General features: G+C 44.9%; 1 pseudogene; it reads left to right on the forward strand.

The window, feature by feature from the left end:
• The first annotated feature begins 225 nt into the window (after window positions 1-225).
• Window positions 226-1,752, forward strand: LOC102818626 (annotated as a pseudogene).
• Window positions 1,753-12,701: the final 10,949 nt, after the last annotated feature.

Below are 12,701 nucleotides of genomic sequence, written 5' to 3' on the forward strand. Positions count from 1 at the left end.
TCTCTTTCCCTCCTTCTCTTTCCCATGTTAAAAATCACAACAAAAAGCAAACAAGAAAATTTAAGTCCTGCTCTTGGGCTGAGTATCTGTCAGCCATTTGGTTTTAAGTGGAAACTGTCTCTTTAAATTTCGAGGAGATCTATGCACATGCATAGTAGAACTCTCCGAGGGTGGGGCTGGGGTATCCACTTGCTCAGGCACCCCTATGGTTACCAGAATAGAGGTATGCAGACAGCAAGGTACCAATGAAAAGATACCAAAAAAAAAAAAAGAATGTCCACTCCTCTATCTCTGTGGCTCTGACGTCCGTGGCTGCTCTAATACTTTCCCCACTTGGCTCAACATAAAATGGTGGCTGCTGGAGCAGCTGAGCGTCCCGAACCAGGAAGCAATGGATTTCTCGCTTCTGCCACAAACTCCCCAGCTGTAAGTCTTCCAACCTTCTAAATATTCCTTTATATGTGGTTCAGAGTACTGGGACCATTCCCCTGAGCCTTCTTGGTCCTGTATTCTCAAACAACTGCCTCTTGTTCTATGTACAGATTCCTCATTAGCACAATTAAGTGTCCCAGAATACTCACATTTTGTAATTTTGTCCATAGCTTGTCATGATCCTCACAATCAAAAGTCTTAGCTTGGTCAATAAAGCACAGGTAAACATGTTTCTGGTATTCTCTGCTGTCAGTCAAGGTCAATCAGACATCAGTAATGATATCCCTCATTAGACAGCCTCTTCTGAATCTGGCTTGAACCTCTGGAAGTTCCCTGTCTTCTCTGCAGTTCTGAAGGAATGTTCTTTTTCTGAAGCAACGTGAAGCTACAGATCCATAACGATGAGGTTCTGCGGCTGCTCTAAAAGGAGACCCAGGACAACATGAGGTACCCTTGTGATGCAGAGGACTGCAAGGCCCTGGGCAGCCTGGTGTGCCACATGTATCTTGGGCCCTACTACCAGGCCAACCCACATTCTGCAGCTTGAGGAAGAAGCTGCACTGCTTCCTCCCTGTCCACCTCTGTAAGCAGGACAACAGCCTCTTTGCTGCCCTTTGAGGTGGTAGAGCCAAGACTGGGTCTGGTGAAAAAGGTCAGCTGAACATCTGTCTCAAGATGAAAGAAGTAATCGGCAGCAGCTGCAAGTATGAGGCTCCCCTGAGTACCCACGACCACACCTACCCCCTCAAATGCCACGAGCTGCCATTCTACAGTTGTACCTTCTTCCTTGGCACAGTTGACAAGCCCACCCAAAGCTTTTTGTACCAGGGTGGGTACAAGTCGGTGACTGTGGCCATCAGTCTGTAGTGTATGAATGCTGTTGACTGTCAGGAGAAGCACATGTGTTGCTGATCTGCTCTTCCAGGAGCTGTCATGGAAAGAGGAGGAAGAGTGGTGCTGTGGCTAGAGTTTGGCTGGGAGAAGGAGAGCTCATCAATCAACAAACTGCTTAAGATCTACTCCAAGCAGGCCAAACTGATAAACAGCCTCAATGAGTATACATCAAACTGAACCAGGCCCTGGAACCCACTACCCTCCCAGGAGTGTGGATCTGGCTCTACCTCAGCCCCAACTCCCACACAGTGTTCCATGCAGTGGTTGCAGGGCAGGATGGTCTGCAGCCAGATACACCATCTCTCCACCATTAACTATGTGAACACTGGCAAGGTTATCAAACTGATCAAACCAAAGCACACCATGTCCTTCTTCAGCCTGCAGCTCTCCACAGGCCAGGGGAGATACAGCATGGTGCAGAGATGACAGCAGCAGCACAGGGAGAGGAGGCCACTTGGAGGTGACTGGACCCAGCCCTGCCCTCCTGCAGGTTAGGCAGGCTGAGTTAGTCCCCTAAGGTGGAAGGTGTGCGAGTGTCAGGAGCACACCTGTTGCTCAACATCTACAGGTGTTTCAGACCGTGAACCAGTGACTTCTGGGGTGATAATAATTCCAGGACCTGCAGAGCTGATGGGTGGGCCTCTCTTCAGGACCTTTTGTACAACAATCTCCCTCTCCTTTCTCAGACTCCAGGCTCAGCTACCCCCAGATACTTCATTTGTGGCCCTCCCAAGAAGGTCAGTGTCCCCTGCTCTGCAGTACCTGCTGCTATCTCACCTGGTGGTCTCCCTGACAACATGGGGTCAAAGATAGGACTCATGATCTACAGATCCAGTCTATTCCTTTAGACTTTCACCTAGATTTGGTGACACACCCCCACATTCCTTCTGCTACCTTTCCACCCACTGCTGCCTGTCTGGACTGTACTCTGGAGGTTATACATAGGGCTTCTTGTTCAATGAACCACAGCAGAAACCAAGATGATGAGGCCCCCACTCACTCTCTTACTGAACTGGTTCTTACCGCCATGTCCCCAGGTACACAGGGGTCCCTGTGTCTCCTGGACTGTGGACATTTTGCTGGGGTTGGCAGGATCAGACAGGGCCCATCTTGGGTGGTTCCATCAGGCCTTATAGGCAGGAGATGCACTAGACAGTAGGAAAGTGCTTTTGGTGATGTCACTACACTGGGGGATGGTTGTACTATGGAGGACACACATTCCCTGTTCTGTGGCAAATTCCCCTTAGCCTGAGTGGCTCTCTACACCAAACCCTTGCCCATCATTTCTACCATGGTGTTCTAGGTCTTGGCTTTTTGTTTTGTTTTTCATCTGCTTTGATTTGGTGAAGTCATTGAGCTCTGGAGCAACCTCAGGGCCTCTCTTATCTTTAAAGTGATTTCCAGTAAGCCTCTCCATCTGGCCCAAGACCTGGGCCAATTGTGCACCAGATATCCCATCAACAAGAGACCATCACATCTTAAGTTCATTTGAAAAGAAGGCTGATGTGGGTGCTTAGCTCTTTTCCTCAGCTCTGCCCTCCTGGCCACACTGGCTCTGGGTCCTCTCACATGTTGTTGTTGTTGTTGAATGCTGGTGAGTCAATTCCAACCCATAGCGACCTGTATAGGGTTTTCGAGGAGCAGCTGGTGAGCTTGAACCACCGACCTTGCAGTTCAAATAGCTCTGTAGTCTGGCACATTAACCCACAGCGCCACACATGAGGTGACCTTAAAAGGAGGGCTTTCTCAGCAAGCACCAGGATGGGTACTGCTATACTGGTAGCTCTCGGGTGCTTTCTGGGCCATTCCGCTAGTAAGAGTCAGGGTTCAAGTTAGCACAGGACTTGACTTTTAGAAGTGGGAGCCAGCAGGCTCCAAACCCATTTAGTGACCTGTGAACACTCCATGTGGGCTTTCCTCTGCCAGCAGAAACTTTTGTTTGTCAAACGAAATCAGAGGAAAGAAGCTTAGAAGGAGTGCTGCTAGTTTGCCACATTTTGTCTTCCCTCTTGCAGATGCTGGACCCATTGATAACCTTTCAGCCCATCCAGTTCTCCCTGGGGTGCTCCCAACCCTGTCAATGGGATCAAATGAGCATTTTGATTCCAGATGCCTCTTACCTGCTGGGCAAGTCTGGTGCAGTGTGTCTGCATGTGTTTACACAAAAGCATGAGCACATAGAATATATATTTGACTCAATAGCCTGTCTCCTGGCCATCCTTTGTGCCTACTTTAACCTATTCTGTCTACCCATTGGGGAAAAACAGGATTTTACTAAGTGTCTTTGAGCACTCTCATTCTTTTGTATCATGTGATTTATCCGTGATAAAATCTGTTGTTGTTGTTGTTAAGTGCTGTCAAATTGGCTCCAACTCATAGTCAAGGAGTGCCTGTTGAGTTAGAACTGCTGACCTTGCAATCTAGCACATTAACCTGCAGCACAACAATTAAATCTGTTGCCAACCAAAAAAAAAAAAAAGGATATCAGAGGAGACTCTGAAACTTGCTTTCCAGCATACAGATGTTGTGGTAGAAATGAGGAAGTAAAACATGAATAGAAAACTTCAAAGGTGAACTCCAGAAGACAAAGCAAAATATTATAATGAAATGTTTTAAAAAACCAAATGTATAAAGAAAACCAAAAGGAAAGAACATACTCATCATTTCTCAAGCTGAAAGAAAGAAGAAAAAATTCAAATCTTGACTTCCAATATGGAAAGATTCTATGGGCAAAATATTGAATGAAGCAGAAAGCATCAAAAAAAGATGGAAGGTATACACACAGTCACTGTACCAAAAAGAAGTGGCAGATGTTCAACCATTCTGAAAAGTAGTATAGGACCAAGAACTAATAGTACTGAAGGAAGTAGTCCAAGCTCTACTGAAGGCGTTGACAAAAAAAAAAAAAACAACAACAAGTCTCCAGGAATTAACAGAGTACAAATTGAAATGTTTCAACAAACTGATGCAGATGGGGAGGCATTCACTTATCTATGCCAAGAAATTTGGAAGACAACTACATGGCCACCTGATTGGAAGAGATCGTATTTGTTTGCCTATACCGAGAAGTAACCCAATGGAATATAGAATTCATCAAACAACATCATTAACATCACATGCAAATAAAATTTTGCTAAAGATAATTCAAAAACGGATGCAGTAGTACATCAACAACAGAGAACTGCCAGAAATTCAAGCTGGACTCAGAAGTAGAACTAGGGATATCATTGCTGACAGCAGATGGATCTTGTCTGAAACCAGAGAATACCATAAAGATGTTTACTTGTGCTTTCTAGAGTATGCAAATGCTTTCAACTGTGTGGATCAATGCAAGCTGTGAATAGCATTGCAAAGAATGGATATTCCAGAACATTTACTTGTGCTCTTGAAGAATTTATACATAGGCTAAGGTTTGAAAAAAATCAGGGGCTGCTGAATGGATTAAAATCAGAAAAGGTATGTGCCAGGGTTGTACTCTTCCATCATACTTTTAAAATCTGTATGCAGAGCAAATAATCTGAGAAACTAGATTATATGAAGAAGAATTTGGCATCAGCATTGGAGGAAGACTAGTTAACAGCCTGTAATATGTAGATAATACAACCTTGCTTGCTGAAAGCAAAAAGGACTTAAAATACTTACTGATGAAGATCAAAGACCACAGCCTTCAATATGGATTCCACCACAACGTAAAGAAAACAAAAATTATCACACCTGAATGAAAAATATTATCATGATAAATGGAGAAAAGATTGAAGTTGTCAAACACTTCGTAAGTTGTCCACATTCAACACACATAGAAGTAGCAGCCAAGTAATCAAATGACATATTGCATTGGGCAAATCTGCTGCTCAAGTCCTCTTTATTTATTTATTTATTTTTTCCAAGCCCTCTTTAAAGTGTTATAGAGCAAAGATATAAGTTTGAGAACTAAGGTATGCCTGAACCAAGTCATGATATTTTCAATAGCCTCATATGCCTGTGAAAGTTGGGCAATGAATAAGGAAAGCTGTAGGAGAATTGTGAATTTGAGTTGTGGTGTTGGAGAATATTCAAGGTACCATGGACTTCCAGAAGAATAAACAGATCTGTGTTGGAAGAATTGTGTTTCGACTTAGTTGGGAAGAGTACAGCTCCTTACAAGACAAGACAAGAGGATGAGATTTCATCCTTTTATTAGGAGACACCAGTCTCCTAATAATTAGGAGACACCAGTGCTTTGAGGACATCAAGCTTAGTAAAGTTAAGTAAAATAAAGGAAAGGAAAGGGAGAGAAAGGAAAGGAAAGTCAGTGAAAAAGAAGAAGACCCCCAGTGAGATGGATTGGCTCAGTAGCAGCAGCAATGGGCACAAGCATAACAACACTTGTGAGGATGGCACAGGAACAGGCACTGTTTCATTCTGTTGTGTTTAGAGTCTCTACGGGTCAGAACAGCAGTCATATTACCAATGGGCACCAATATACCCCCTACAGTTAAGTCTTTAACAATCGCTTTGAGACAACTTTCTATTTCACATGATTTTATAAGCTCCTTGGTTATTATTAGAAAACCTCCTAGGCAGAGAAGCTGGTGGATGAGTATGTGAATTTTTATTGTTGCCTTAACAAATTACAGCAAAATTATTGGTTAACATAATGCAGAGATGGATTTCACCAAGTGCCATCACACTTCACAATTCTTGTGAGAAATACCAGTGCTGGAGTCCCTTTAAATGAACCAAAATCCCAAGATGAATGCTACAGTCATTAAGACACAAGATTCCAGAAGTTTCCCTGTAAATATCCTTTTCCTGCCCTGTTACCATTGTCTTCTTTGTCCATGTAGCTACCACAAAGAGAACAGAACACAAAAACTCCCTCCAGAAGGTAATGACCAAAGTATAAAGCTGTTTACACTATCCTGCATCCGCTTCAGGCCTCCTTAGAGACGGGCTGAACTAGCTGGGAAAGAGAGGTAGAAAGAGACTCTGGTTTTCCTGGGAACCTCCCTGTACTTAATTTAAAAAAGGAAAGTGAAAATAACTCTTAATTGTTTCCCTTCCCAACAAGTCAGTCATTTCCAGGAAGAGAAAGAAAAGGGGCATCAAGAGGTCCTTCAGGTCAGGATGAGACCTCCAGTACTCTCAGAAGTCATTTTGTCCAGACCCTGACTAAAGCAAAAGGCTTCAGTAGGCAAAGTTTACACCCAAAACAGAATTTCAGGCTCTGTGCAGTGTACTTGAGAACCTTCTCTTACCCTTACTAAAAGCCCCGTGGTCTTCTCCCTCCACAGTGAGTTTTAGATTGGTAAGCTATCCCTCTGCTCTGCCTCCTCTGCTCCAATTCACTGCGCTTTGGAGGAAAAAGCAGCCACTGAAGAATTGGGAGACAGTAGATGGAATTTGGGGCCTCTGCTATGGATCTTCTAAAAACAACATGATTCTCATCTCCACCCTTTCGTGGCAGTCCCTCATGGAGTCCCTTGTTTCTCGCTCCTTAGTGGAAATATGATGCAGGACTCAGTGCTTCTCTAGCTGTACCCAGTAAATATCATATTTTCTGGTCACACACAAGGAGCATAGTGGTTACAAATAGGGCTGTGAACCGCAATGTTAGCAGTTCAAAACTACCAGCTGTTCCGCAGGAGAAAGATGAGGCTGCTTGCTCCCATAAAGATTTACAGCCTCAGGAACCCTCTATAGGGTCGCGATGAGTCGGGAAACCTACTCTATGGCACATAATCACCACCACCACCATCATGTTTAAATCTTCTCCTTCGAGGTGTCGAGATAGTACAAACAATTACGTGGCTGAATACTAGGCTCAAGGTTAACAGTTCATCTCATTGACCCCCAGAAACGCATTGGAAGACAGACCTGCCAATCTTTCATGAAAGCTCACATCCTTGAAAATCCTAAAGAGGACAGTTCTACATCCATGGCAAAACATAGGTTTGCCACAGAAGGGTTCAACTGGAGGGAGACAAACAACAATAACACCATCACCAACTTAGTCATACTTCTGACTAAAAAGACTTTGGTAGAGACCAAAGAAGAATTAGCAGGTTACCTCATTCTTTCTCCATCACCTGTCACCTATGTCTCAACTACTGCAGACCATATTAGTTTGGGGGTGCCCAGTGTCCTGGGAATAGACAAGAAAAGAAGATATCATAAAATGGTGTGATGAATGTCTTTCTCACCATTTGAAGGCGGAAACATGGGGACTCACTAAGAAGTCTCCATTGGGATTCCTACAACAAGCAAAGCCAGACATGAGTCCTCCAACTGCCTATTCTGTCTATTTAAAATGTGAATCAGCCCAGCCACTGTCTGCTGAAGCTTTTGTGCCCTGGAGACACATATTCAACACAGATCCTACACTTATAGCTGACATAAGTTGAAAGCACATCACACATGTACATTCTAAAGTGACCCTGCCACCTATCTCCTCAACCTGTCAACTTTTTCTGGTTCAGGCAAGAAATCAATGGCAGCAGAACCAGTTTTGGAGCTGCATAAGGTACCATGGACTACCAGAACTGTGTTTCAACTTGTCATCAGCATTTGGGGTGTCTTCCATCACCCAGAAACACATCCTCCTCTATCATCCTGTTACAGTCACATAGTCCCCATGACTTGAGAGCAATTCAACTGATTTCATTATTTTGAAGAAGCTTTTCTCACTGCTTCCATTTTAGAATGAGGAAAGGAGAATCACTGAGGGATCAATTAAATGCCCTTAGTTTCATAGCAAGTGATGAATGTTGTTGAGACCCAAACTTCCACATTCTCATATCGGCCTATGGGTTGTTGCTGGTGTTGTTATGTGCCATGGAGTTGGTCCCAACTCATAGTGAGCCTGCATAGGGTTTCCGACGTTGTAAATCTTTACAGGAGCAAAAGCATCATCTTTCTTCCAAGGAACAGCTGGTAGTTTTGAACTGCTGACCTTGCAGCTCACAGCCCAATTCGTAACCACTATGCTACCAGAGTGAGACTGTGTAGGGTCTTGATGAAGATGCTCAGTATTCATCTTGCCTCCCTGTCTTCTCCAACTAGCAAGAGCATTGTCCTGGCCATGTAGTCAACCCATGAAACAGATCACATAGCCACATCCTTTCCCTCCAAGCAACCATCAGTGCTCCAGTGTCTGACATGTAGTCAAGACAAATAATTGAGAGTCTCTGAATGGGCTTTTCCAGTTGTACCTGGAAGGAGGATATTAGAAGGAAGCCAGGAACACCTGGGGATTTAATTCTTTGTGGATACACAGGAGCACAGAGGTAAGCGACGATCTTAACAGTCTTTACTGCCCTAGAATTAGTGGCTGGAAACTCAGGCCCCATGTTAGTTCTCTTCCTTGAACTTTAGAGCAGCTGCCACTTTCAACCCAAGTGTACGTACTGACACCCAGAGCATAGGTTTGGAGCCAGATGATGTGTGGAATTGGTGTCAGTTCTTACCTGACCACCTGTCTCTGTTCAGGTAAAACACCACTATTAAGTTCTCTGTATAAATGAGGAAAGGGTTTGCGAACAAGGTCTCATCCATTCCACACTATATTTTAAGCACCTACCAGGCTCTGCTCTAGGTACTGAGGTGAGGCTGACTCATTTCCTTGTGGTTTCAATCCGAGGAGCACAAAGAGAACAAACCAACAATCTTTTCAGAGAATGGCGTGCAGAATGATTAAGGGAACCTGAGGAGTTATTTATGGCCTGAAAGCACCAGATGAGGACTCTCACTGTGAGCTCAGGATAATGCATCTGTCCCAGTGCACATTTCTGTTCTACAACACCCAATTGTCCAGGTGCAGGCACTGGGAGAAGGAGTAGTTGGCTTTAGTCAGGATGGCTTTTGCAAGCAGATGTGATAGAAAGAGGGAGAAAGTTGTGTAGAAGTCAAACAAAATTGAGTTAGAGGAATCTGAAAGGCACAATATTAGAGGCAGGGGCCCTGGAAGGATCAGAGTCTACGAAAAGTTACGAGGGCAGAGATTGAAGACAGGGCAGATGAGGTCCTAGCAAGTTGGCCTCCTCAACTCTGGAGCTGAGCTGAATGGAGCCAAATAAACACTGGAGCTAAGTGAGCCTAGCATCCCAAGGTCGTGACTCACCCATATAAGTTTACATTTATTTGAGGGTCAAGTATCCTAGGACGAACAACAATGACTTAGCACAGGGCTCCCTACAAGTGGGATAGGGAAGTAACAGAGGTATATGCCAGGGAACCCTGATCCTGTGCTTTCCTGGCACAGGAAATACCTCTGTCAGACAGCACTGCACTCAGGAAGGACAGTGTGAAACCCTGCCTGCATCTCTACCTTGGGAACTCACGTGATTTCTGTGAATAGAAACTAAAACTTGTAAGCACCTCAGTCCCCTTCCCAAAGGGGCTGGGGCAGGAAGAGAAGAACTTAAAAATAGAACCAGTAAAACAGTGAGCTTAAGCAGCATTCACACTTAAGGGTGGGGGTGAAGTGGTGGGGTGGGGGAGAAGTGGTGGGGTGGGGGAGGGAATCTAGGACAGCAGGACAAGGACTGCTGTTTTCTGGCTCCTCATCTCTCGGTGTCTCTGTTCTCCATAGAAGAACCCCCAAGTTTCATAACTCACTCCTGTCCTCCCTGAGTAAACTTGCCTTGAAACAATATTTGAAATGGGCTAGATAGTAGTCCGGAGTCCTGGTATGGTGCTGTGGGTTAATGCACTGGACCAAAAGGTCATTTTGAACTGCAAAGTCAGTGGTTCAAATTCACCAGCTGCTCTTTGGAAATCCTGTACAGGGTCATTATGAGCTGAACTGACTCGACAACACTTAAGAACACAATAACAGAGGGTAGTCACTATCCCCCAACCTTCAGTTGTCAGTCAAGAACTTAACCATGTGAACCCCAAAAGTCCCTTACTGACCTTTTTAGTCCCACTCAACTCAGATACTTAACCTGCATTAGAGAAACCCTCCTAGACCTCTCCTCTAAAAGTGAGATTCATGAGGTAAGGGAGGGATTTTCCAGTGTTTCCCTAGAACATTTTTGTTCCAGCAGCATCCCCATTGACCATGGAGAAACTGAATCCTGCTTTCCTGCAATAATTAGCATGTGTAGATTTTCCCCTCAGCCTTTCCTAATGATGATCAAGTGAGAAACAATCCTGGGACACGGACCAACCGTGGTTGTTGTTGTTGTTGTTAAGTGCTGCCAAGTTGGTTCCGACCCATAGCGACCCTGTACAGGGTTTCTGAGGCTGTAAATCTTTACAGGAGCAGAAAGCCTCATCTTTCCTCCGTGGAGCAGCTGGCAGCCTGATTCATAACCACTACGCTACCAGAACTCCTGGGCCCATACTTCACATTTAGTCTCAGACCAGGTTTCACTTCTCCAAGAGTTCCTTTTACAAGATAGCTGAACTTCCCATGAACTATGGAAACCCTTCAGAGTGGTTTTTATTCACTGTTCTTTTTCCCCTAATGTTAGGTCATGAAGTCTCTAGTGGCTTGTGATCAGAGTTTAAAAATAAATTTACTAACAGAATCTTCAAAGAAGGGGTGGCAGTAGCAGTCCAGGCTGAACTCTTATGGCTTCTGCTGAACTGCACGGCCACACATGCACGTTGAATCCCTTTGGAGCACCCACTGACCTCATACAGAGGTAACCACATCTCTGCCTGGCCTGATTGTGATAGATAGGCCTGGGCTGGGTACAGGCCAGGAAGGATGTGAAGACAGTGCTAAGTCAGGACCTGTGTGACTCAGGGCACAGTGAAGCTGGTGCAGTCTAATAAGACCAAGGGAGCAGGTCTGGGGACTGAGTGATGGAGAACCCTGTTCCAGGGAGCCTAGCACAGGGTACTCAGGTGAACTGACAGGTATGAACTGACAGGAACACCTCTGTGTTCCTTTTGTGTCTCCACAAGGTTAGAAACAAGTCCTCAGGAATCTCTGGCTTCCTGATCACATCCTTATGGACTGAGAGCAGGAGAAGTTCCTGACAGGTACAACATAAAAAGCCCATCATGAGACCCTGAATTGGTCATCTTGGCCACATGTCAGACTCTGGAGAACTGATGTCAGCAGGACAAGGAGAGGATGTGCCTGCCTGTCCTGTATCACTGATTCAAATCATGGCCAGGACAATACCCTGGTTACAAGAAGATGGAGAGGCAAGATCAAGTACAAAATTCTGAACATTTCATCAAGATCATACATGGTCCAGCCCTGCTGACTGATTAGAGGGTTCTCCCAGTGTTGTAATGGCCTACAGCTTCTCCTTTTCCTAGTCTTTCCCTCAGTCCTGCCTGCTTCCTGAAAGAGCCCTTCACATGACTGTGTGGCCTCACTTCCCACCCCAGCTCCTTGGCCTTCATCCACAGAGCCACAAAGTCTCAGGACCTGTTACCTAACCTCTAGACACCTGTCCCTCCTCGGTGTAGTGTTGTGCATGTGAAGGAATACTAAAACAGCACCCTCCGTAGTTTTGCTAATTAGTTTCTGTGATGTGCACTAGGTACAAGCTCAGTAATCCTAGCCTCTCACCTGTGCTGCTCAACCTATATCAGATCCCGACCCCATGTCCTCTGACCTGAGGTAGACACGAGAAGGTGGAGGTTTAGGGCCCAGCAATACCTACCACGTGTAAAACCAAGGGCAAACACTGGACTGCTCTGTTATTCCCCTTCCCTCTTTCTAGAAGGGGGACAGTGAGAAAAGTTCCTCAGGATAGTTGAGGTCAGTGGAGTGTCTCTCCTGGTATAGGGACTATGTAAGTATAACAGGATGATAACAAGGGGTCTGTTTCTGGGGAATAGAGGAAACCCCAGATGCTGATGACAAGCTGAACCCCTTATGCAACTCAGAGGGGTTGGGTCTGATTACAGTGGGACATGAAGGGATTTGGGAAGTGCTGGAACTGTTCTACCTCTTAATGATAATTATATGATTGCATTTGTCAATTTATGCACTAAAAACTGAATTTTACTGTATGCTATAGCTCTGGTAGCGTAGTGGTTACGAATCGGGCTGCGAACCTTAAGGTCAGCGGTTCGAAACTACCAGCTGCTCCGCGGGAGAAAGATGAGGCTTTCTACTCCCGTAAAGATTTACACCCTCGGAAACCCTGTACAGGGTCGCTATGGGTCGGACCCGACTTGACGGCACTTAACAACAACAACAACAATTGTACTTCAATAACATGTTTTTAAAATATAAAAAAATTAACAATCCCAGAGTCCTGGTGTGGCATTGTGGGTTCATGCACTGGACTGCAAAGTCAGTTTGAATCATAAGGTTGGTGGTTCAAGCTCACCAGCTGCTCCTAGGAAACCCTATACAGAATTTCTAAGTGTCCAAACTAATTTGAAGGCACTTAACAACAACAACAAGGAATCCTGATGTGTGC

The sequence above is a fragment of the Chrysochloris asiatica genome, unplaced genomic scaffold (assembly GCF_000296735.1).
Source record: "Chrysochloris asiatica unplaced genomic scaffold, ChrAsi1.0 scaffold00492, whole genome shotgun sequence".
In the NCBI taxonomy this organism is placed as follows: domain Eukaryota; kingdom Metazoa; phylum Chordata; class Mammalia; order Afrosoricida; family Chrysochloridae; genus Chrysochloris; species Chrysochloris asiatica.